The following is a 26,912-nucleotide window of genomic DNA, read 5'->3' as shown; positions in this document are numbered from 1 at the left end:
TTGACAAAAGGAAGTATAATTTGGACATTTTTGGAAACAATGAAGAAATAGCTATAAATAACTGAACTCCTTTGGACAATTTTTGCTAGGACCAATAGGTGAAAAGTTCCATTCATTTGAATAAAACCCTGTATGACTAAAATGTCCAATTTTCATCCCTTCTAAGTCCACCAGTTCTGGACCGATAGCACTGAAAATTTGTGACCAATAGTACTAAGCTTGCTGCTAATTTCATCAAAATCAAAGACATCGATTTCATTCATCGATCAAATATATAAAATTTCAGACAAATTTTTATTGTGGTCGAAAATATTAACGAACAATTCCCATGACTGGTGACTAATTCATGTTGTCGTTACACAGAATGCTTAAAAGGAGTTTTCTCTTCGATCATAGTCCTCTTCAAATAATAGCATACAAATAGCACCAGAAACTGGGTATCCTTCGCTTTAGGGATTTAGGGTCCATAAAAACTTACATTTTTTAAACAGTCATTATATCTCAGCATTGCACTGTAATCTCAACCAAGTCAGTATCTATCATAACATTGCGGAATTTCTGTTATTTTTTTTTTTCACTTTTAACAAGAAGTTGTTTTAACTGGCTGTTGCTGCTAACGCTGCATGATCCAAGTTAATGTTGTTATTGCTGTTATTGTTGTCGCTGATGGTGGGTGTTTGGCTTTTTAATTTTATTTTCATGCGAACTTGAAGTTTTTTCTTTTGCATCCATGTAAATAAGTATTAGTTAGTTTCGAATAGGAACACGAAAAAAATCCCAATAAGAAAAAAAAAATCATGAAAAAATTACAAAAACAATAAGCAAATAAATTGCATACAATGGACTGTTAAGTGGAAAAGACAAATGAATAGATGTGTTTGCTTGGTTGGTTGGTTGGATGGTTGCCTTTTGCTAGGCTAGATGGATAGCTGGATGGATTGGATGAATGTAACTATACTATATAAGATTGCGGATGAAGGAATTGCTTGCCAAATGCTATATGTATGTAACTAAGTATGAATGTGTGCATCTATTAAATTATTAACACACGCCAGCCATCTTAAACATGTAAAGCTAAAGCTAAAAAGCCAAGTGCAATGCAGTGCATTGCATACTTTAAACGGAATCGTCGTCAACTTCAACTTCCAACATCAACGTCAGCGTCATCGCATCGTTTGTAGGAATGAATACTAACTAAAATAGTTATAATGATAATAATATTTTGATATAAAGTGAAAGTAAGTTCACACAATTACAATTGATACTTAAATATGTGTTCAAACTCTAGACGTACGATCCTCGTTATGTTTGTTACTTATTTATTTATACGTTCATACGTTCGCGTACATCATATGAATGAAGAATTTGACTGACTGAATGTATGAATGAATGAATGAATTCCTCACCATACCAAAACATTCACAAATGAATGGCGCAGCAACGAAATGAAATGCATAAATTAATACTTATTTAAGATGTTTTAAATGTGAATAGAAGAAGAAACATGCGCAGCAGCACACACAGGTCAGGACATTAAAAAAACAACAACAACACCGTAAATAAACGCAAAATCATTTTTAAAGAGCAACTGAAACACACGCGAATATTATTAAATTAAATGTATCTGTATATTGAGGAAAAACCACAATAACAACAACAATACCATGATCAAAAGAGAAACATATTAACCCCAACATCTCCTCCCCTTTATTACTGGGAAATACAATTTTACATAATAAATAAACGTATAAAAATATTTTCATGATTAAACTTTAAAGACAAATTCAATGAAATTTTAATCAACCATGTACACGAGAAGATCGCACGGTACATTTATTTATATTTTTTAAAGATCACAGTTGTTCATAAATAGCCAGATCTAGAGATACAAACGTATGATTTAGTTTGTTGTTTATTTGTATTTAAATTAAGTATTCCAAAAATTTTATTATTTTTCATTTCACTTCCAATTACTTGCACAACAATGTGAATGCACCACTGCATTATTGAACGAGGTGTCAGTGGTAGAGAGAGAGAGAGAGGAGCTGTAACAGCAGAGACAAATTATTGCAATCTGTTTAATTAATGTGAACATATTTGTCAGTTCTCCCTTTTAAAGCTCAAAAGAATGTGATGCTTTTGCTTTTTTTTACAAAAAAAGAAAATAATCCATACGATTGTTAACAAATATTTACATATCAGATTTAAAACAAAAACAACAGCATGATAATATAAACAACAACAACTACAGATGTAGTTGCCGATATACTAACACTGAGTAACGTCAGATATCACTTGAGAATGAGTAGGCCGCTGTTTTTGGTTTATACCAGATTTATTTTCCTTTTCTTTATATGCCAAAGAGACCAGATACATACACTTAAACACTTGAGTACTTGCACTTGATCGGCCAGTTATACTGGTAACAGAAGCAGATAAAGCAGAAGAAAACAAAAACCATTTCCAATTTACACTTGGCCAAAGAAATACACAAGAAATCAATTGTTTTCGAGTGAAATAAAATAATTGCAATGACAAAAAAAAAAAAAAAAATAATGAAATAGACAATTTATTTGTGTTAAATATGGTCACATTTTAAAGCACGATTTTCAAAACAAGAAGGACATGATTTATTTTCATTTATAAAAGTAATTATGATTTAAACTTTTAAAATTTGTTAATAGATAAATATAAGGTCACAAAGTGCAATTTGTTAAATTATTATAGTAGAAAAATGCTGAGATTGTAGAAGCTGCGAGGATTTATGTTGTTTCCGAATTTCATCATTAGTTTGGGGGTTGTCATTATCCTTCAAGACATTTCTCTTTTGAGTCTTGATAAGACCTACCTACCTATCTATCTATCTATCTATCTATCTATCTATCTATCTATCTATCTATCTATCTATCTATCTATCTATCTATCTATCTATCTATCTATCTATCTATCTATCTATCTATCTATCTATCTATCTATCTATCTATCTATCTATCTATCTATCTATCTATCTATCTATCTATCTATCTATCTATCTATCTATCTATCTATCTATCTATCTATCTATCTATCTATCTATCTATCTATCTATCTATCTATCTATCTATCTATCTATCTATCTATCTATCTATCTATCTATCTATCTATCTATCTATCTATCTATCTATCTATCTATCTATCTATCTATCTCTATGTTTCACAACAATTCAACCTACATTCTGCGATCATAAAAATACAAACTTTTTAACTATCACAAAAACAGGAGCTTCCAAAAAAATCAAAAACACACTGTGAAGTGTAAAAAAACTCGATCAGTCACGGTGATCAATGCTAAAATCACTCCATCAAAGTATTGCAAATAAATTTCCAAAAACCATTGTCACATAACAAATATTGCCTCGGTAATAGACAGATAATTTATAAAACATTATTGTCTTAAACTAACAATCACTTAACTAACTCTTTATTGCTTCGTTTAAATAAAATACAAATTCAAAGCCAATAATTGTGGCAAGCAACCAATAAAAAAAATCAACAAAAATTCAAATAAAACATTTGCTCCAGTTTCAATTTTGATGTGAGTGTTTGTTTGCCGCCTGAATTTGTAACGAGAAATCGATAATGAAGGAAAAAAATAAATCAAATACCCTGTTAAATAATCAATCCATCTTATAACAAATGCCTAGTACCACAAGCATTGCAGTGAAAATTTAAATTTTCAAACTGTTTTGTATTTTTAAAAACCTGACTGATTTTTGAGGCGTCTTTTTTATTGAAATTTTGTGACAAAGTGCCTGCCAATGAATTGAATTTGTTTAATTAAAACATGATATACTTTTTTTATTCAAAACATTTTTTTCTTTAGCTTTAATCAAAACAATCCTACTCTATCGTGGCAACTGGTGTAAAGTGTGTGTGCGTGTTGTTTGTCGTTATAACTTGTTGCAACTTGCAACAAGGTGGAGTGGATGGAGTTTGTTTGTTGGTCAGTGTGATATCACTGACACCCGTTATAAAGGCTTCAAAAAAGTAAATAAAAAACACACACTTAAATGTGAAACATTTAAAAACCAGTATGGACAATAATACACACATCTATACATATAACAGAATAAATAATAATAAAATGAAAAAAAAAAAATTGTAATAATTTATGAAATCCGACTTCTAACATTCAACATCTTGCAATTACACACACACTCACTGTGAGCCAACAATGTGAGTGTGTATGTGTGTATATATGCAAATTCCATATATTGTTTTTTAAAACTTTGTGCAATACAATACTATACATCTTGCAAATATACAAGATGTTAATAGACAGTGAGTTGGTTGCCAGGACGGACATTAAACAAATGAACAGACCTACTTTGACATGCTCTACATACTTAGTTTAAAGTGAGAATATAATAAAGTAATGGTAATACTAGTATAGTACATATGAATGTATGTAACATTATTTAGCATCACTTTGTATACATACATACGTACAGATGTATGTATGTGTGGCAGTTGTAGTATTTATGATTATAATGACCAACTCTTGTTGTTGATTTAACTAAATATTTTCTTTTGTTTTTAATGTTGTTTTCCTTTTAATATTATTATTAATGTACCTCGATACACATTGCATTAAACTTAAATGCATTTAGTTTCAAATCATCTAAAGAGTTTATTCATGAGTTTTATCCAAAAACAAATCAACAACGGGTTTTAAAAATCTCTTTAGGAATAATAAATAACGATGAGCGACAAAAATCAATGGCGAATTGTTAATACTTTTCGTTGAACCTGCATTCAACACTTTTATAATATAGTCTAGTCTATAATCTAGTCTATAGTCTAGTCTATAGTCTAGTCTAGTCTATAGTCTAGTCTATAGTCTAGTCTATAGTCTAGTCTATAGTCTAGTCTATAGTCTAGTCTATAGTCTAGTCTATAGTCTAGTCTATAGTCTAGTCTATAGTCTAGTCTATAGTCTAGTCTATAGTCTAGTCTATAGTCTAGTCTATAGTCTAGTCTATAGTCTAGTCTATAGTCTAGTCTATAGTCTAGTCTATAGTCTAGTCTATAGTCTAGTCTATAGTCTAGTCTATAGTCTAGTCTATAGTCTAGTCTATAGCCTAGTCTATAGTCTAGTCTATAGTCTAGTCTATAGTCTAGTCTATAGTCTAGTCTATAGTCTAGTCTATAGTCTAGTCTATAGTCTAGTCTATAGTCTAGTCTATAGTCTAGTCTATAGTTTAGTCTATAGTCTAGTCTATAGTCTAGTCTATAGTCTAGTCTATAGTCTAGTCTATTGTCTAGTCTATAGTCTAGTCTATAGTCTAGTCTATAGTCTAGTCTATAGTCTAGTCTAGTCTATATTCTAGTCTATAGTCTAGTCTAGTCTATATTCTAGTCTATAGTCTAGTCTACAGTGTAGTCTATAGTCTAGTCTATAGTCTAGTCTATAGTCTAGTCTATAGTCTAGTCTATAGTCTAGTCTATAGTCTAGTGTGCAGTCTAGTCTATAGTCTAGTCTACAGTTTAGTCTATAGTCTAGTCTTAAGTCTAGTCTTTGATCTAGTTTATAGGGTGCACTATATAGTTCAGTTTGCACTCTGAAGTATAGCTTTAGTCTGGACTATAATTTAGTTTAAATCTGGACTATAGTTTAGTATAATTCTGGATTACAGTTTAGTATAATTCTGGACTATAGTTAGGTCTATAGCCTTCTTAATAATTGAAATTCAAAATTATGAAAATTCAACTTTTGACACCTCGAAGGTATCTGCTTTGATTTCCAAGCAGAAAATGAAAATGAAAAATTCTGAAAATTTCTCTTATAATCCTCTGATAAATTGTTATGAATAAGGTCCTAATTCTACAATACAAAAAAGAAAAAAAAATTTAATTTTCTAAAAATGAGGTCATCAATATAGAACAGACATTATTTCAACAGTTTGAAATTTTGAAATATCACTCTCCGCTCAAAATGCAGTGTTCCACTTATATATACACTTTTATTTTTAAAACAAATTCTATATTTTTGAAATTCCACATAACAAAATGACAATAATAAATGTGTTTTGTCTAAAAATACGACAGAGACAATCAGCGATGGTGGTGGTAGAAAATAATGCACTTTGCGGCATTTGATAATACTCATGAATGAATATTTATGTGGTGAAATTAATTTCTGTATAAATAAAAAAATTATTAATAATATTTTATTTTACTTTTTTTATGACAGCTCATTTAAATTAAATGAAGACATTCTTTTATGCTCTGTTAAATTTATTAATACTTCTACATATTCGAACGGTATAAATGTATCTAGTATAAATACTCACTCATAAAAAAAGATTGTGGTGTATTTATGCATAAGATAGACAGATATATTTGAGGAAGTAGGAAAAACCACAAATTATGTATGGTACTTAATAAAAAATAAGAAAGAAAAAATCAACAACAGCAACAGAAAAAAAACAAATTAAGCAACAATTTAAAATTAGATAAAAACGATTAGAATGACACAAAAACAACAACAACAACAACAAGCAGCAATAAGTATGTGAATGTCGGGGAAGAAGAAGAAGACAAAAAAGCAAGAGCTTAATAACTTTTAGAAAGCTGCATATTTAGAATATTTAAATGAATTCAACTAATTTATAACAATCATCATCAACATTATTGTCGTCATCAACAACGTTGTTGGTCTGCCTTCATCATCATTAACGTCATTATGAGCAACATAATTATCATCATCATTAATCAGCAACATGTTTAACATTGTAAATAAAATAAAATTTATTTATTTCTTTATTTACAATCTTTATGAGTGAAATATTTTTATTTATTTTTTTTCTCAACCTGTTGTGTTGTTGTTGTCTCGTACTCGTATCAGGTCATTCAGCAACGACAATAACATCAATGGCAGCAGCGTTGTAGCAACAACAACAACAATAGAAACTAAGCAATTGATCCATTTATTTTATTTAATGAACACTTTAGTAGTCAACCAACAACTCTGTTTGATTCGTTGAAGGTTTTCTTTTTTTTATTGAAATTTTGTGTTTCTCTCCAGTCGTACTTGTATTTATTACTTTTTTTTTTCTTCTTATTCACAAGTATTTATTTCAAATAATTGTCTGTAGGTAAATAAACAAATAATAGGGTATTCAATTAACGGCGTTTTCTGTTTAAATCGATTAATCGAGCAAATGTATAATTATACATGGATTGTTAAATGGATAATTAGAAATTAGCTGTTTAACTTGCTTTTTAACTTGAGGTGTTTTTATATAGGCAATGACTGCACTTTTAAGTAAAATGAAACATTGAAATTGCAATGTAATTTTGCTATTTTTACTTGAACCTGATTTTTGGCATTTGTCTGTCCAAGGCAGCTTATACTCTCACCCATTGTAGTCCATTTTGCTATATAGGTTTTGACTTTTAGTCGCAAATGCAAGTCTCTTGATGTTGGATAGACAAACAGGCGTAAAAATTACTGTAAAACTTATGATAGCTTATAGTCTAGACTTTAGTCTAATCTAAACTCTGGATGCTTGTATAATCTCTGGATAGTAGTCTAAATTCTGGAATGTAATATAATCTGAAGCCTTGTCTATAAGTTAAGCTAGAGTTATAGTTATAGTTTGTATTATAGTCTAATCTAGAGTCACGACTATAGTCTAAAGTATATTAGTTATAATTTATTGTCTGCACTTTAGTTCAGATAATAGTCTGAACTATAGTTTAGCACATATTTAGTCTGGAATAAAATAATATACTATTTTTTATAGTCTATCCAATAGTTCTTTTTTAGCGTCTTGTCTAGTCTATATTTTAGTCTTCAGTCTTGTTTATAGTCTAGTATATATTCAAGTCTATTGTATAGTCTGGACAATAGGTATATTCTAGTATATAGAATATAATGTAGTTTATAATCTAGTCTAGCATATAGTAAAGTATATTGTTTAGTCTATAGTTAAGTATATATTCTAGTCTATTGTCTAGTCAATAGTCTATTCTATTGTCTAGTTTTTAGTAAAGTATATTGTTTAGTCTATAGTCAAGTATATATTCTAGTCAATAGTCTATTCTATTGTCTAGTTTTTAGTCTAGTGTAGTGTCGGTCTAAAGTCTAGTCTATAGTTTAGTCTATAGTCTAGCCTATAGTCTAGTCTATAATCTAGTCTATAGTCTAGTCAATAGTCTAGTCTATAGTCTAGTCTATAGTCTAGTCTATAGTCTAGTCTATAGTCTAGTGTATAGTGTAGTCTATAGTCTAGTCTATAGTCTAGTCTATAGTCTAGTCTATAGTCTAGTCTATAGTCTAGATTATAGTCTAGTCTATAGTCTAGTCTATAGTCTAGTCTATAGTCTAGTCTATAGTCTAGTCTATAGTCTAGTCTATAGTCTACTCTATAGTTTAGTCTATAGTCTAGCCTATAGTCTAGTCTATAATCTAGTCTATAGTCTAGTCAACAGTCTAGTCTATAGTCTAGTCTAGTCTATAGTCTAGTGTATAGTGTAGTCTATAGTCTAGTCTATAGTTTAGTCTATAGTCTAGACTATAGTCTAGTCTATAGTCTAGTCTATAGTCTAGTCTATAGTCTAGTCTATAGTCTAGTCTATAGTCTAGTCTATAGTCTAGTCTATAGTCTAGTCTATAGTCTAGTCTATAGTCTAGTCTATAGTCTAGTCTATAGTCTAGTCTATAGTCTAGACTATAGACTAGACTATAGACTAGACTATAGACTAGACTATAGTCTAGTCTATAGTCTAGTGTATAGTCTAGTCTATAGTCTAGTCTATAGTCTAGTCTATAGTCTAGTCTATAGTCTAGTCTATAGTCTAGTCTATAGTCTAGTCTATAGTCTAGTCTATAGTCTAGTCTATAGTCTAGTCTTTAGTCTAATCTAGTCTATAGTCTAGTCTTTAGTCTAATCTAGTCTATAGTTTAGTCTAGTCTATAGTTTAGTCTATTGTCAACTCTATAGTCTAGTCTATAGGCCGGTCTATAGTCTATTCTTTATTTTAAAATTGATCGATTAACCGATTAACAACTAATTTATTCAAATACCCTTAGAGATGTAAATAAATGCATTTAGACTCTCACACACTAAATTCATTTCGAGTTTTTGTTTTTGTAGAGCAAATGTCAAAATTGTTGTTGCTGCTGTAGCTGTTACAACAAATGTAGTTGCTATATTGCAGTTATTTGTATATTTGCATCATTTATATTAAACTATTCATACGTGGTTATTTTTATGTCTGCATAAATGTACGACAACAACAATGTCACTTATTGTTGCTGCTGCATCTGATTGTTTTCAAAAAAAAAAGAATTGTTATTTTCGTATAATGTAAAAGACCGTTAAATAAAAAAATTAAATTATATGTATAAAAATAAAAATGAAATAAAATCGAGGGAAAAAAAACATACAAAAAGCAAACAACAAATAAAAAAGACCTTTAAAGCTAAACTCACGTACAATCGAATGTAAAACACTTTGCAAAGATAAAACAAAAATCACCGCGTTTTGTTTTGTTTTTTAGCCAAAAAATTTTCGGTACCAATGTTAATGCTGCCAAAATGGCCATATTAAGTAAACAGAAACAGTAACAGTTTATTTTTGTATGTTTTTATTTAATAGTCAATTATACTTGTATGGCGTGATAAAATCATTTTCATTTAGTGCAAAAATATGAAATTTTTTTTGTAGTATAGTGAGGAAAAAAATAAAAAAAAGCATTAGAATTTTATTAAACAGATGTCCGCATGTATTTTTTCAGAATATTTATTTTTGGACTGTTTATGAGAGAACTAGTTCTATACTACTGGAATAAAGAGTGTTTCAGAATTATAACTATTTGAATATAAAATAATTTGTCTGACAGCATAAGATCAAAAGAACTGTTTAATTCAGACTAATAATGAATTATACAGAACTAGTACCTTTCTTCATTTCACTCAGAAATTAACATAAGTTGGTTATTTTCAAAGTGGTTATGTGGTTATATTAAAATTCATTATAATTGTTTATGGAATTTATTAAAATTTAATTGATGTTAGTGTTGTGTACGTGTTAAAGTTAAATTTCTGTTTATTTAAATTTAAAGGTCCAATCATTTAACCGCTTTGAAGGGTATTATAATTAGTTGTTTATATCTATTTTATGATGATTTTGGTTAATTCTCAGATTTAGTCCATAGAATGATCATGCAATATCGAATACTACTATATACATACATATATGACACATCTTAGTGTAAAAAAGTTTATCTATAGATTTGAATTAAAATATAACATCTCCAGAATATTGAACATTTCAAGGTAACAATTTTAGGCCCATAAGAAATGTAACTTTATAGAAACACAGAATGTGACTAATGGTTAGGTTAGGTTAAGTGGGCTGCTAGCTAGTAAGCGAGTTCACTCGGAGGCCTTGTGGTCCATTGTGATACCCTTAGAATTGCCATTCTCTAATATTGAGAGAATGGTTTCCCTCCCTAATTTCGTTGAGAACTTGGTTCGTTCGTTCTCCCTGAAAATCAGCCGGTGCTTCTAATAAAACCGATCATGTTTACTAGTAACGCATCTCCGAGACAGTCCAGATCATGGAAAAGAGTTCTACCAAGATAGAGTAGTCTATGCTCTTGTAAGGCTAGGCAGTCAAATAGAAGGTGTTGTACCGATTTCACTTCTTCTTCGTCGAAGCAGCTTCTACAGTAGCTATAACGTACGTTCCGACATATGTCCAATCATACAGTGCCCAGTAATTATACCAGTTAGAAGCCTAGTTCTTACTAAGAGACAAGAGAGTCCTAGTCCTATCTGTTGTCAGAGTGGGCAGTCTCGATATTCTACAAGTGGTGATATTTGACCACCTGAGTTTCGTCCATTCATCTATCAATTTTGATATAGTCGTCAGGGGGGTGTGAATATCCTTTTGCGCAAGGGTTGAGTGACTAATACTCATGACTAAATCAGACATCGGCAGAGAGTGATAAACGAGTTCTCTAAGTGGTTTGCTTTACCCGAAAGTTAGAGTTTTTTGCCGATTTTAAGAATCTTTGAAATGTTAAAGAATCATTAAGCTATTTTTTTATGAAAAATAACATCTTGACTATAAAAATTTATGCTCCATTAAAAACCCAATTTAGCTCATAATTATTTTTAAAAAAATAACATCATTATACAAAAGATAAACATTTCTTTATTTAATTTATTTGGTTTTTTATTAAACAATATTAAAATTTTACTATTAGCTTTCATGACTTATGATATCATTCATTATTTAATGACCTTTAATAAATCAAAATGTCAAATTTAATACGAATAAACCCAAAACATTTATTTCACAAAATTTGTTTGTAAAATTTGTGCAAGATTTAAGGAAATTTTGCAATATAACAATAATAATATTATGGGTATTCAAATGAAAACTTTGAAATGAAATTCGTTTCAATTCAAATTTCATCTCTTTTATAACGTTATCGAAGTTTACAAAATAAATACCTAAACCTCTTCTAAACATGTTCCAAATATAATAATGTGATCTTATATTCCTTAACTTAATTGCATATTTAAATTAGGTCAAATCATATTGAAAATTCCAATAACAACTCGAACATAGTCGAAGCACTTCTATATATAAAATTGATAAAAAATACTTAAGTAGTCAAGAAAGAGGTACAAAATTTTTATCGACGGAAATATTGAAAAACACTTGATGGGAGAAAATCAAGTATTTCGACCCAAATTAATTTCAATTTATAAATTTATAAACAGGTATATATATAGTAAGATATGACTAATACACAAAATCAGGAAATATTTTGTCAAAGTCAGAATAATATGATTAATTTCAATTTAACTCCATTCTCCTCTAACTGGATTTGAAATATAACCTTGTTTTGCGTAAAAACTTCAAAGTGCAAACAAACTTTTATTGAAAAAATCACGATCGTATATAGAAACTCTTAAAATATTATTGAAAATGACAAATTATTTTTTAATTGCAATTAATATAATATTAAATGAAACAAGTGTTTATTAGAAGTTTCAATAATTTTTGCAAAAATAACACTTTCAAAAATAACCTCTCCTCCAACAATGACATTTATAATAAAATAACACAATATTAATTAAAACTATTGTTTTATATTTTGTTACGCTGTTCTAAAAAACAAAAATGATTTTAAAAATTTCTCTATAAATATTAATCCCAAAAATATATTAAAAGTTTCACCATTTTAGCTGATTGGATTTATTATGAGAAAAAAACCCACCCAATAAACATTTAATGGCTTAAATGACTTGAAGGTTGTTCAAAAGTTTTTATTATTTTTCTTTTTATGTACATGATTGTAATTATGTACAAGTATGATCGAATAATAGTTTCTTCTCTCACTATGGCAAAAAAAAAAAAAAAAAAACAGAAAACAAAATAATTATAATAATAAGAAAACAAAAACAACAAAAATCGTAAATAAATCTTTATGTATAGAGTTGTCTGTACAAATAAATAAAGCTGGTTGCCTTGCCATGCTGTTAACTCTATCTAAGCTGCTTTAGGCCATAAAAATTGTAGCTGGTCATACCACTTGTTTGAGCTTCTTGCCTCCTTATACGCTTCAAACAGAAAAAAAGTTTTATGATTTTGTTTTGATTTTTTTTTTATTTTATACATTTTGGTTGACAGTAGATTTGTGGGTAAAATAACAAAACTGATATTGACAACAAAACTCAACCCAAGTCAAATCAACTAAACGGTTAAAGGCGATGGCGATAAAGGCGAGCAACAACAAGACGTTGACGACTTTTACGCACTTTTCATTTCAACCATCAGACTTTCATCGCGCATTAAATTGTCATTTTGACGACGTCGAATATTGTTTGATGTACAAATACATACTATGGATGCACATATATTAAAATCTACTAGTACCACCATACAAACATACACTCGAACACATATACATTTATAGTTAGATAAAAAGATATTTCTATATTTATATGCTTGTTTTGCAATGATAATAATCATCTTGCTAAAGACTTGTAAACTAACTGCGTCTAAAAGCCAGAAAGTTTAATTTGAGTAGCAGCAGTCTGCCACACCGCAGCACTCCACATACACACAGTTCATTACAAAAGAGCCAGTTACATTACCACTTTATGTTGAATAGGTCTGCCCCGCTAAAAATGATTTGTTCGGTTTCGGTAAGACATTCAGAAGAAGACTATAGCTATGTATCTTCAAGATCTAAACTGTAGTCTAGAACTAGAGTATAGTCAGGCCTAAAGTCTCGACAATGGTCTGGTCTATATAAATGGTATATATTCTAACCTATAGACTGACCTAGAGTCAACCCTATAATCTTTTTTATAGTCTAAAATCTGTTTTATAGTCTGGACTAAAGTCTACTCTTCATATAGCGCAGTCTGGTCTGTAGCATAGGTCTACACTATAGAGTCCTAAAGTCTATATAGCCTTTTTATAGCCTAAAGTCTGGTATATAGTCTGGTCTATAGTCTGGTCCACAGTCTAGACTTGTAGTCTGGTTTATAGTATAAACTATAGTCTGGCCTAGAGTCTAAACTATTGTCTGTTTTATAGTTTAAAGTCAGGTATATAGTTTAGACTGAAGTCTGTTCTGGAGTACAGTCTGGGCAATAGTCTAGACTATAACCTGATATAAACTGCATAGTCTAAAGTCAGGTCTGTAGTTTAAACTATAGTCTGGTCTATAGTCTAGATTATATTCTGGTCTATAATTTGGTCCACGGACTTTTAGTCTAATCTATAGTCTAAAATGTAGTCTCCATTTTAGTCTAAAGTCAGGCCTATAGTTGAGAATAAAGCCTGGTCTATAGTCTGGTCTACAAACGCAAGTATTTTGCATGGATCTAAAATTATTTTTAAGGGCAGATCTAATATGTTTAAATTTGTATGTGGAAAGAAAGAAAGTTGTGCGTATTTTGTAAGTATGAATGGATGTATGAATAAATGTATTATACGTACATAAATGTACATTATCTGACTGTTTGTAATTATGTTTTATATGTAAGTTGTTTTTAAAAGAAAGCCGAAAACCGTAGAAGTCAGTCATTTCAATTATGTTTTATATACATATTTTTTTTTCTTTTGAATGTTCAATGGCAGTAGTAGTAAGAGCAGCAGCTTGTTTTGGACAAAACAAATGAAAACAAATAAAGAAAATTGATAAATGTTTGTCTCAATATTGTCACTGTGGTGTCCCCAGAGATGCAATTGTCAATTGAATAGAAATGATGATGATGATGCGAAAATCCAAAAAACAGAAAAGCTGTAGTACAAGTATCCACCAACATCAACAGCACCACCAACAACCACCAAAAACAGTTAAAAAGAAACAAACACTAACTCGATACACTGCAATTAAATCACACAACCTATAAAGACAACAACAACCAACCGGCCGGGCCATAAATGGTTATAAATACACAAGCTCAAGTCAACAAGTCTAACATTAAAATGTTGTTTTTTGATTTTGTTAATTTTTTTTCGAAAATTCGCATGACGATCTTCACAATATGATAATACGTTCGAATGCACGGAAAACACATGATTTTTGATGTTCAGCAGCTGTAAATGAATTTACTATAAAATGTCATTTAACCCTTTATAGATCGTGCAACTATAGAGTGCATATTTTTGGGTAAAAATGCATGTTATTTTGTAATATAATTTCCATAAATAAAATGCATTTTTTTAACAAATAATAAAAGAAATGTAAATTGAAAATATTTCAAGGTAATATATTGAGGAAATCGTTTTATTAGCTTTTTATACTTTTTATGGTTTTTTACCAAAATAAAGAGAAATTTCCCAACAAACTCTATATAAAGGTACTACTATGGTAGAGTGCATTTGAAGTATTCAAAAACGTAAACATTTTTGGTTTGAAGAGTTTATACTCTTTGTAATATTGACTTGAAATCGGAGTTTTTCAAAATATCCATTTTAGTACAAACTTTCTTAAGTCTATAATCTAGAATATAGTCTAGTCTGTAGTAAAGTCTATATTCTAGTCTATAGCCTAATCTATAGTCCAGTGTAAAGTCTAGTGTAAAGTCTAGTCTATCGTCTAGTCTATAGTCTAGTCTATAGTCTAGTCTATAGTCTAGTCTATAGTCTAGTCTATAGTCTAGTCTATAGTCTAGTCTATAGTATAGTCTATAGTCTAGTCTATAGTCTAGTCTATAGTCTAGTCTATAGTCTAGTCTATAGTCTAGTCTATAGTCTAGTCTATAGTCTAGTCTATAGTCTAGTCTATAGTCTAGTCTATAGTCTAGTCTATAGTCTAGTCTAGTCTATAGTCTAGTCTATAGTCTAGTCTATAGTCTAGTCTATAGTCTAGTCTATAGTCTAGTCTATAGTCTAGTCTATAGTCTAGTCTATAGTCTAGTCTATAGTCTAGTCTATAGTCTTGTCTATAGTCTAGTCTATAATCTAGTCTATAGTCTAGTCTATAGTCTATAGTCTAGTCTATAGTCTAGTCTATAGTCTAGTCTATAGTCTAGTCTATAGTCTAGTCTATAGTCTAGTCTATAGTCTAGTCTATAGTCTAGTCTATAGTCTAGTCTATAGTCTAGTCTATAGTCTAGTCTATAGTCTAGTCTATAGTCTAGTCTATAGTCTAGTCTATAGTCTAGTCTATAGTCTAGTCTATAAGTCTATAGTCTAGTCTATAGTCTAGTCTATAGTCTAGTCTATAGTCTAGTCTATAGTCTAGTCTATAGTCTAGTCTATAGTCTAGTCTATAGTCTAGTCTATAGTCTAGTCTATAGTCTAGCCTATAGTCTAGTCTATAGTCTAGTCTATAGTCTAGCCTATAGTCTAGTCTATAGTCTAGTCTATAGTCTAGCCTATAGTCTAGTCTATAGTCTAGTCTATAGTCTAGCCTATAGTCTAGTCTATAGTCTAGTCTATAGTCTAGTCTATAGTCTAGTCTATAGTCTATTCTATAGTCTAGTCTATAGTCTAGTCTATAGTCTAGTCTATAGTCTAGTCTATAGTCTAGTCTATAGTCTAGTCTATAGTCTAGTCTATAGTCTAGTCTATAGTCTAGTCTATAGTCTAGTTTATAGTCTAGTCTATAGTCTAGTTTATAGTCTAGTCTATAGTCTAGCCTATAGTCTAGTCTATAGTCTAGTCTATAGACTAGTCTATAGTCTAGTCTATAGTCTAGTCTATAGTCTAGTCTATAGTCTAGTCTATAGTCTAGTCTATAGTCTAGTCTATAGTCTAGTCTATAGTCTAGTCTATAGTCTAGTCTATAGTCTAGTCTATAGTCTAGTCTATAGTCTAGTCTATAGTCTAGTATATAGCCTAGTCTATAGTCTAGTCTATAGTCTAGTCTATAGTCTAGTATATAGCCTAGTCTATAGTCTAGTCTATAGTCTAGTCTAGTCTATAGTCTAGTCTAGTCTATAGTCTAGTCTATAGTCTAGTCTATAGTCTAGTCTATAGTCTAGTCTATAGTCTAGTCTATAGTCTAGTCTATAGTCTAGTATATAGTCTAGTCTATAGTCTAGTCTATAGTCTAGTCTATAGTCTAGTCTATAGTCTAGTCTATAGTCTAGTCTATAGTCTAGTCTATAGTCTAGTCTATAGTCTAGTCTATAGTCTAGTCTATAGTCTAGTCTATAGTCTAGTCTATAGTCTAGTCTATAGTCTAGTCTATAGTCTAGTCTATAGTCTAGTCTATAGTCTAGTCTATAGTCTAGTCTTTAGTCTAGTCTATAGTATAGCCTATAATCTAGTCTATAGTCTAGTCTATAGTCTAGTCTATAGTTTAGTCTATAGTATAATCTGTAGACTAGATTATAGTAGGTTTAAATGTCATAAAGTACTAAAAAGGTACTTTTTAAAAAAAGTACATACAGTGTTTATATTTTAGTATCTATAAAACATTTCGTAATGATTAAGTGCTGTCATGGAGAAAATTGTTGACTAATAGGTTCTTAAATAATATTCAAGAGACTTTAAAAAACATAGAGCAGCCATATAAACAACTTAGAATTTTGTAAAAAAAAAACAAGTCACTATTTTTATGTAAAAAAATTTCGACATTAACACTGAAAAATATTGCATCAAAGAGTGTCTGTCTGCTGCAACTGTTGTTGTCAATCTCAAAACAGCACAAACGGCCTACATATTGCTGCAATGTGTTTAATAGGACTTTGGGGAATATGCCAGAAATATTGTAATATAGAAGACAAATCTAGAACTTGATCTTATAAAGGGAAATAGTGAAGTGATTTTCTGGTATCAAGTGAAAATGTAAATGTTTATTAATGTATTGATATTGTTGTATAACAAATTAATGTAAAATATTAACTGACTCATTCGATATTCAAATTTAAGCAAAACCAATGATTTCTAAATTTTACCATAAAAAATTGTAAACATAAGCAGAATATGGGTTAAACAAAAAAAAAAACTTATTGCATTTTGACAGATACACTACTAGAGTACGATGTGCAAATTACGTCAGTTAACTAAACTAACTGGTTGGTTTAAAAAACTCACCTCGGTTATTGTTTTTTGTTGTTGCGGCCGTTGTAATTATTGCTGCTGCTGCTGCATTGTCAGCAAATTAAATTATTGTTGTTGCTGTTAAATCCCATCACCTTGTAATTGTTTTTATGATTTTTTTTCGGTTTATTTTAATTTTTTTAACAATTTGCTGCTCATAAAATATTGTTGCTTTTTCTTAAGTTTTTATTTAAGTGTCGCAGCAGTTAAGATAACCAAAATAAATGTATCTTTGTTTTTAATATAAATATTAGTTGTGTTTTGTTGCTAACGTTCAAAGGCAATTTCATATAAATTTAAAATTTATAAACGTTAGGAGTTAACGTGTAAAATTATACAAGTTAATTTTAACGTCGATAAAAGTGCTACCAATTCAAAAATAAAAATACAAATATTAATGTGTTTATGTCAAACAATAAAAAAATATTTTAAAATAAAATTTAAATCAAAAAAAAATATCAAATAAAAAAACCTTTTTTAAGAAAATGTAAATAATTTCAAGATTTAGCAGATTTCTTCTGAGGAGTGATGCCAAGTAGGTAATGTTCGTTTTGTTGCTAACTTTAAGCGTTAACACTCATTGATAGCAACAAAACACAACTATTATTGTTGTATCACTAAACATATAAATATTACACATATGTATGTAAGTATGTATGTATGTTTGTATGAATAAATTCAATTTGATATTTAATTGCAGTTAAGTAAAAAATAAAGTATGAGTATGACTTTTTAACACATTCGTTCGTTGCGCTATAAAACCGTTTTTAAAACCACAAATCTCAAATGACGTTTAAAGATACAATTTCATTTAAGAAACTTATAGTTTATGTATGTATGTAACATATTTTTTATACATAAATATTGTAAGTTTAGCATAAATACTATGATGTTGCATATAAGTATCTATATGGAATTTTGTTGTTATTTTTTTTTTCAAGTTATTTTTAGTGCATTTAATATGTAGTAAATAAGTTTGTATGTATGTTTATTTATGTATTTAATTATGTATCTGTGTGAATGAAGTATTATAGTCTTCTTTAGTGTTTGTAGTGTATTTGTATTGTTGTATGTTTTCTGGTTGTTCCTTTTCTATCAACTACTCCTTCTTCTCCTCTTATCCTGTTTTTGTTTAGCAAGTTCTCTTTCAACTGCTGAAGACTAGAAGACGAAATGATACACACACGAAAACTGGAATTATGATGCATCCATACCTCCATCCATTTATATAGTAGATTCATCCACCGTGTGTTGTACTTGGATTTTGTACTTTACTACGTCTGCACAGATACTCACATACATACATGTACATATATTAGTACTTGTAGTATTGTATCTTCGTAGTATAAAATTTATGTATGAGATACTTGCATACTTTTTGTGTTTAGATTTTACAAAAAAAAAGTATGTTTAGTACTAAATATATTGATTCAATGTGTTCCCTGTGTTTAACTAAACATATACATTTGTATCTACATATGTATGTTGCATGTATGTATCTGGGAAATGCATTAAACTATCAAAACAAAAGGTAAAACCATTTAAGGTATAAAAAGTTTTATTTCTAAAATCTTTTTATATATAACTTTAGAATTATAAACAATTTAATTAAATAACGTTGCACTAATTACTTTAATTTTATTTAAACCGCACTTTGTTTTATTTTATTTCATGTTTAACTTTAGAACTACAAAAGTATCTCTCACGCACAGACATTTAAAATAACGCATTATTTAAAATTAATATTGTTTACATATGACATCTTCACCGTCTGTCTGTCCAACATAAATAACAAAACAATTTGTTTTTATTTTTTTATAAATAAAACAATAAATTAACAAAAAAAGAACAAAATTACAACAATAAATATTGTTGCTTCACTTTTGTAAACATGACCGAAACAGACAAAAGCCCAAAACCAACTGAATCGTTGCTACCACTGGCAAATAAAAACAATTCCAGTTGGAGTGCAATGCATGATACAAATACAACTCTTGCTGCTGCCGCTAAAAATGTTGTTATTATCGTTGTTGTTGTTTTATTGCTGCTACTACAGCATTTGTTTGTTCAACAACTTGAAACTCACACATTAATATAACCCAACAAACATTACCTGTTTCATTACATTATTATATGTATTAATATTACATATTTTTAAAATCATACATCTTTCTAGATTTCTTATATCTGTCTGGGAAATTTTGTTGTATTTTCAAAACAAACTATGAACAATTTCATAAGAGAAAATAATGAATCAATAAAACCACAATCTTATTTTAAATAAAATATAAAAAATAATAATAATCTAATAAGAAACAAAAGTACTTTTTTCCTTTTAATTCAGAGATGGAAAGTGGAAAACTCATTTAAAAAGAATCTATATTTTTGGATGATCCTACAATGAGATGTTTATAAGTTGCTTCTAACAAATCTCATAACATATTTTGCCCGAAATATTCTATACTACTAAAGTCCAATATCTTCTTCTAGTTAATGCCCAAACTAGAAATTCCCTTTCTCGAATTTGGGTACTTTCGCCAGGTTATTCCACAATTTGACTTCAACCAAGTAGGTTGAAGTATTTCGTTGGAGTAGATTTTACCTCTAGTGGGTTATTTTTTAGTAATTTTTAGTAATGTATTGCGGATTACAAGATATCCTGAAAAAGTATGAAGTTGACAGTGCCGGAGGCCTTCAATAGCCCTCTAAATTTTCAACACAGTGTTATAGAATTCACCATGCTTATTAAAGGGAATCTTCTCTTGAGTCTTCACGATAAGTTAGCAAACGATTATGATTGGAGTTGATCAGAAATTATTTCATTATTCTTCTTAGCAATGGACAAGACCTGAATGAAAACTTTTATCACATACGCTGACAAAATAGTTCCAATAACTGCACAAATACTATAGAACCATATAGGGTGGAATATGTTAGTGTATTTAACCACAAACGCGAATCTGAAGGCTATAGTATATCCTGATTTAATAAAATTTCCGGAGTTAGGAAGTAATCCCCTACAATTCTTCTTCACCTCTTTAAAATTTTACAGAACTGCAGAACTTAAATAGGTCTTAATTCATCAGATTGGTAATGTTCCAAATCAAATGGCCTATAATTGAGAATTCTGAATTGGCATCACTCGTCTTCGTGTCTTACTATATAATAGCAGTCTATCTTGTATGTAATCGTTCCACAGGTACACCTTGTAATACAGAGTCTACGTAGTAAATACTTTGCTGTACCCTAAGTAAACGAGCAAAGGGATAGTTTTCACTGTACTGTCCTCGAAGTAATAAAGAGAGGGGACTTTTGAAACATGTTCTTTTGTATTATACTTGAGGAATTAATTACTTGAACTATGCAGAGCTATTTGTACATTTTTAATCAGAGTAATTTGTGGTTACTGTCTCAAAATGTTCAAACAACTAGTCACCGTAATAATAGATAAAAAAAATAACTTGTTCCGGACTGTCACCAAGTATTGTTCAGCTGAAAAGTAAGATCACATAGAATAAAACAAACAACCGTGTCCACGATTATGAAGAATTTTCAAAAGTTATAGATCTGGATTTTATCAGAAACGGGTACGCTATATGTGTGGAGCCATTCATATTTAGTTTCATAATTAGACTAGTTATAGTTGGGAACTTTTCTAGTTCCCAAGACAAACACATTTTTCGCTTTATATGAAAAGTGCCACGTCCACTATTGACAGTTTGCCCATTTTTTCCTTAAATGCTCATATGGATGTAAAAGTTTCCTGGTATATATTTCCAGATGTACGACTCTAAGTATTTATATTGCTAGTGGGTCTATTCCTAAAACCATATTGATATTACAGCTACTTATACAACAGTTGAGGTCTGATACCTGTTGTAGTTTCCCAAATATACGAACTTTATTATAAAGGGACGGTTGTCATGTCCCCTATTAATAATCTGACAATATATTATACAAATATACACATGGATGTCAATGTTATTCTTGCAAAATTCTAACTCTCATAGTTTCTCAGATATACGAATTTTTGTATTTCTTTCATATGTGAGGTGTCTAATTTGCTAATATTGCTAATTTACCCATTTTTCCCATATGCTCATATGGATTACAATGTTTTTCGGATTTTTGCTCTTAAAGTTTCTCATATATAGATTTTTTTGTATATAATTAATATGGGAGGTGCCACGCCCTCTATTGCTAGTCAGCCCATTTTTGTTTTGAATATTTATATTTATACAAACAAATACATATTAATTTTTATATACTTATTGGTATGTATGTATATATATTGAATATACATATTTATCTCAGTGATAAGTCTTAGAGAATTGGTAATGAAATGTTTGCTGGGCTACATTACAAAGAGACCAAAAGTGCATATGAATGCTGTTTACTCATCAAATTACAAAACAAGTTCTCTTCTACAGTCAGGATAAATCAACGTATTAATACCCTTTTTTTTTGCTAATAAACTGTAGTCAATAAAATTTGAATTTTTTTTCTTTGTTTACTTAAATTAACAAAATAAACAATTTGTAAATTTAATGAAAAATTAAGTTTTAAATGCTATCGAAAAAAAAATACTAAATAGAAAAAAAGGTTGACAAGTTTTTGTAATAATACAAACTTATGAAATCATTAATATTTCAAAACTTGGTATTAAAATAATCGCAAGTATTGAACGTGTGAAAAATATTCATACAAAGGCGCCAAGCCCCACAGTATTATCACAATGAAAAGAATAAAAAAAAACATTAAAATTCAATTATCAAGTGTTCTAGAGCAAAAACAAGAAGAACGAAAGCAATTGAAAAGAAAAACATGCAGAAGTGATGGTTGGATGTGATATGATATGAGGTAACAAAGATAATTAATTCTGATATCGAGAAGAATGAAAATGAAGATTGTTATATAAATTCTTAGTTATCTACTGTTTCCTATTAGCAAACTCTCTCTCTCTATCTGCCAGAGAAGTATTTTACAAACTCTCAGTCTTCTCGCTCTCTATTTAATGATAAATTACTCTTTGCTGTGTTTTAACTCATGGTTAAGCAAAAAGAAAAAACATCTTCAAATTTTGCAGAGAAACTCCCTCATTGAGTTACGAACGAAAAACGAGCAGAAAAAGATTCCCACTAAAGTTTTTTTTGCAGTTGGAAATTGTAGTATGATGGTGATGCAGACGATGCAGACAGCAGTGACCGTGTCAGTCAGTTGTATTCATTGGAATAGATTCAGTTGGAATAATTACACAAGTGTTTTGCCGGCATTTGTTGTTGGTTTTTTGTTATTCGTTTGTTATGTTTTGTTACACTCATCGTCGTAGTAGACGTACGAAAAGTCCACACATAAAGTAAACAAATAAGAAGTTATAGGTGAACATGTCCGATCATATGATACCATACAATTATGGTGTTAAAAGGGGAGACTCATACCGGGTTAGGTCCAATTGTTTAATATTGTTAGGAAGCTCATTTGTCGCGAGTTTTTGGGCGTTTCAGTGATTTTCAGTTATGAACCGAGCTTTATAGATTTTAACGGTATAATCGATATATTTATACGATTTATTGAAGATAAACAGATTTTTCAAAAGAAGCGTAAAAGGGAGCTCAACTATGCACCGATACATATAGTTTGGTGGTGTGAACTAGTGAACTTTAAAATGATATCCTAAAGCAACCTTATTTTACAGTCTGATATTGGTCACTGTTGAGTACTAAATTTTATCATAATTGTTCCATTATATCTAAACGTTCCACAGATATTCCACAGATTAGCCAGGTTCATACTTGGGAGTTGGATTTTGATTACAAGTTTTAAATGTATAGAGGGACGGATATTGTAGACAGGGATCTAAATTTTGGATAAACACGATATGATTCTTTCATATTTACAAACATCTGCCCTCATCACTACAGGGCTGTAGGGTATAATAAAAACTACAAACACTTACAAATTAGTTACACTAACTACCACTACACACATATAACTATTTGTGCACTTATGTGTGTGTAAAATTGATTATTCACACATAATGCACTTACACACACACACACAAACACTCTTTGATGAAGTTAATCAAAAGAGAACTTCTAGCTCTAAATATTGCCTGGTAGTGGGTGGTTTGCGGGAGTACAACCCAATAATAACAACAACTACAACACATTTTTATTATATCATCACCATAAAAACAATAACAACAATAACATTCATTCTCTAAATATAAATATTCGAAGTTCGAACACTATATTCGTAGTTGCTATTGTTGTTTCTGTTATTGTTGAAATGTATGTTTAAATAGTTTAGTATTGTAAATAAAATATATACATATGTAGCCGAGAAGAAGCACATTCAATTGTATTTATTTATTTTGTATTTAACAATTGTTACAAACAATTATAACAATACGAATAACAACAACAGCAACCATAAGACCAACACTTACAAATAAAGTGGTAAAAATATATGTGGAAGTGTGTTTGTGTATCTTTACGTTCAGAATATGTTTATATTCTATGAGCGCACTTTAATTTTATGGATTCATTTACCCCCTCCACCTTTAAGAGAATAGAAAATGTGTACATTAAAATTAACTTGACCCTCATACATATTACATGGACAAAGAATGGAGTATTTGCCCAAATAACTTTTATTTGAAGAGGAAAAAGAAATTTCATTTTATTCAGAGACATTTTCATCAATATTTATTTTTTGCAATTGGCAGGGTTAAAGTTAATTTTAATGCTATTTTAACTGAAACGAAATGTAATAATTGCGTATAGAATATTAATTTCCGAATAATTTTCAAATAAACTCTTAAAAACGTAATTTAATATTTACTTACTAGATAGCGCTCAAATAAGGCCTTTAGCACTTTTGGAAGAGTTAGAGACTTAAAAGTTTTACAAATATTTTCTATTGATATCTAGCATGAATACAGGTTAAATATGGCAAAAATCGAACCACATTTGAAAATAGCCTCCGATTGAAGTTCCATTTCAGAAGATGAGATAGCGATACAATTAACTAAATCTTTTAAAAAATTATGGCAAAAGGAACAATTCTGAAAGGATCTATAGTCCATATATACGAACAAACTAATTTATACAATTTCTCATAAAAATTTTTCATAAACTTTTTACACAATTTCACTCTAAACATACATTTAATGTTCTCTGTTGTAAATAATCCTATAAAATTACTATTATTTTCATCTCTTTAGCAGATTTTTAAATTTTCGCCGAAAATATTTCCATTATGTGCAATATGCCTTAATAAAATTAACTATATAAAGTCAATAATCTTGATATAACTGAAGAATTTAATCAAATATCTTCATCTCATACAATTCATAAAAACCATTCAAGGTATAAATTTTGTTTGTTCTCAAATTCACTTACACTCACATTGAAGATAGCACAACTATAGTCGTGATAGTGATAATAATGTCATAACTCCGAAAATAAAGTTTTTTTAACAAAATATACTTTTTGGTCAAGGTTCATATAACATAAACTAGTGTAGACTAGACAATCTAATCTATAGACTAGTTCGTAGAAATGTTAATAGATTAGTCTACAGAATAGCCCATAGGCTAGTCTATAGAATTGTCCACAGACTAGTCTTAGACTATAGACTATAGATTAGTCCATAGAATAGTCAATCGACAAGTCTATAGAATAGTCCACAGACTAGTCTATAGAATAGTTCACAGACTAGTATATAGAATAGTCCACAGACTAGTCTATAGGATGGTCCACAGACTAGTCTTTAGAATAGTCCACAGACTAGTCTATAGAATAGTCCATAGACTAGTCTATAGAATAGTCCATAGACTTGTCTATAGAATAGTCCATAGACTAGTCTATAGAATAGTCCATAGACTAGTCTATAGAATAGTCCATAGACTAGTCTATGGAATAGTCCATAGACTAGTCTATAGAATAGTCCATAGACTATAGAATAGTCCATACTAGTCATAGAATAGTCCATAGACTAGTCTATAGAATAGTCCATAGAATAGTCCATAGACTAGTCTATAGAATAGTCCATAGACTAGTCTATAGAATAGTCCATAGACTAGTCTATAGAATAGTCCATAGACTAGTCTATAGAATAGTCCATAGACTAGTCTATAGAATAGTCCATAGACTAGTCTATAGAATAGTCCATAGACTAGTCTATAGAATAGTCCATAGACTAGTCTATAGAATAGTCCATAGACTAGTCTACAGAATAGTCCATACACTAGTCTATAGAATAGTCCATACACTAGTCTATAGAATAGTCCATACACTAGTCTATAGAATAGTCCATAGACTAGTCTAAAGAATAGTCCATGAACTAGTCTATAGAATGGCCCATAGACTAGTCCATAGAATAGTCCATAGACTAGTCCATAGAATAGTCCATAGACTAGTCCATAGAATAGTCCATAGACTAGTCTATAGAATAGTCCATAGACTAGTCTATAGAATAGTCCATAGACTAGTCTATAGAATAGTCCATAGACTAGTCTATAGAATAGTCCATAGACTAGTCCATAGAATAGTCCATAGACTAGTCTATAGAATAGTCCATAGACTAGTCTATAGAATAGTCCATAGACTAGTCTATAGAATAGTCCATAGACTAGTCTATAGAATAGTCCATAGACTAGTCTATAGAATAGTCCATAGACTAGTCTATAGAATAGTCCATAGACTAGTCCATAGAATAGTCCATAGACTAGTCCATAGAATAGTCCATAGACTAGTCCATAGAATAGTCCATACACTAGTCTATAGAATAGTCCATACACTAGTCTATAGAATAGTCCATAGACTAGTCTATAGAATAGTCCATGAACTAGTCTATAGAATAGTCCATAGACTAGTCTATAGAATAGTCCATAGACTAGTCTATAGAATAGTCCATAGACTAGTCTATAGAATAGTCCATAGACTAGTCTATAGAATAGTCCATAGACTAGTCTATAGAATAGTCCATAGACTAGTCTATAGAATAGTCCATATAGAATAATCCATAGACTAGTCTATAGAATAGCCCATAGACTAGTCTATAGAATAGCCCATAGACTAGTCTATAGAGGAGTCCATAGACTAGTCTATAGAATAGCTCATAGACTAGTCTATAGAAGAGTCCATAGACTAGTCTATAGAATAGTCCATAGACTAGTCTATAGAATAGTCCATAGACTAGTCTATAGAATAGTCCATAGACTAGTCTATAGAATAGTCCATAGACTAGTCTATAGAATAGTCCATAGACTAGTCTATAGAATAGTCCATACACTAGTCTATAGAATAGTCCATACACTAGTCTATAGAATAGTCC

The 26,912-nt window shown here is 29.9% G+C and overlaps 1 protein-coding gene across 1 annotated transcript in view; it reads right to left on the bottom strand.

The window, feature by feature from the left end:
- The window catches only part of LOC119601939 (dentin sialophosphoprotein), a 78,605-nt gene that overhangs the window by 37,738 nt on the left and 13,955 nt on the right, over positions 1 to 26,912 (bottom strand). The gene's annotated exons all lie outside the window — the stretch shown is intronic.

Source organism: Lucilia sericata, unplaced genomic scaffold (assembly GCF_015586225.1).
Source record: "Lucilia sericata isolate MDLA Ls3-8-SP2 unplaced genomic scaffold, ASM1558622v1 Contig000201F_arrow, whole genome shotgun sequence".
Lineage (NCBI taxonomy): Eukaryota > Metazoa > Arthropoda > Insecta > Diptera > Calliphoridae > Lucilia > Lucilia sericata.
Note: the sequence above shows the minus strand (reverse complement) of the source record. Positions and strands in the feature narration are given on the sequence as shown.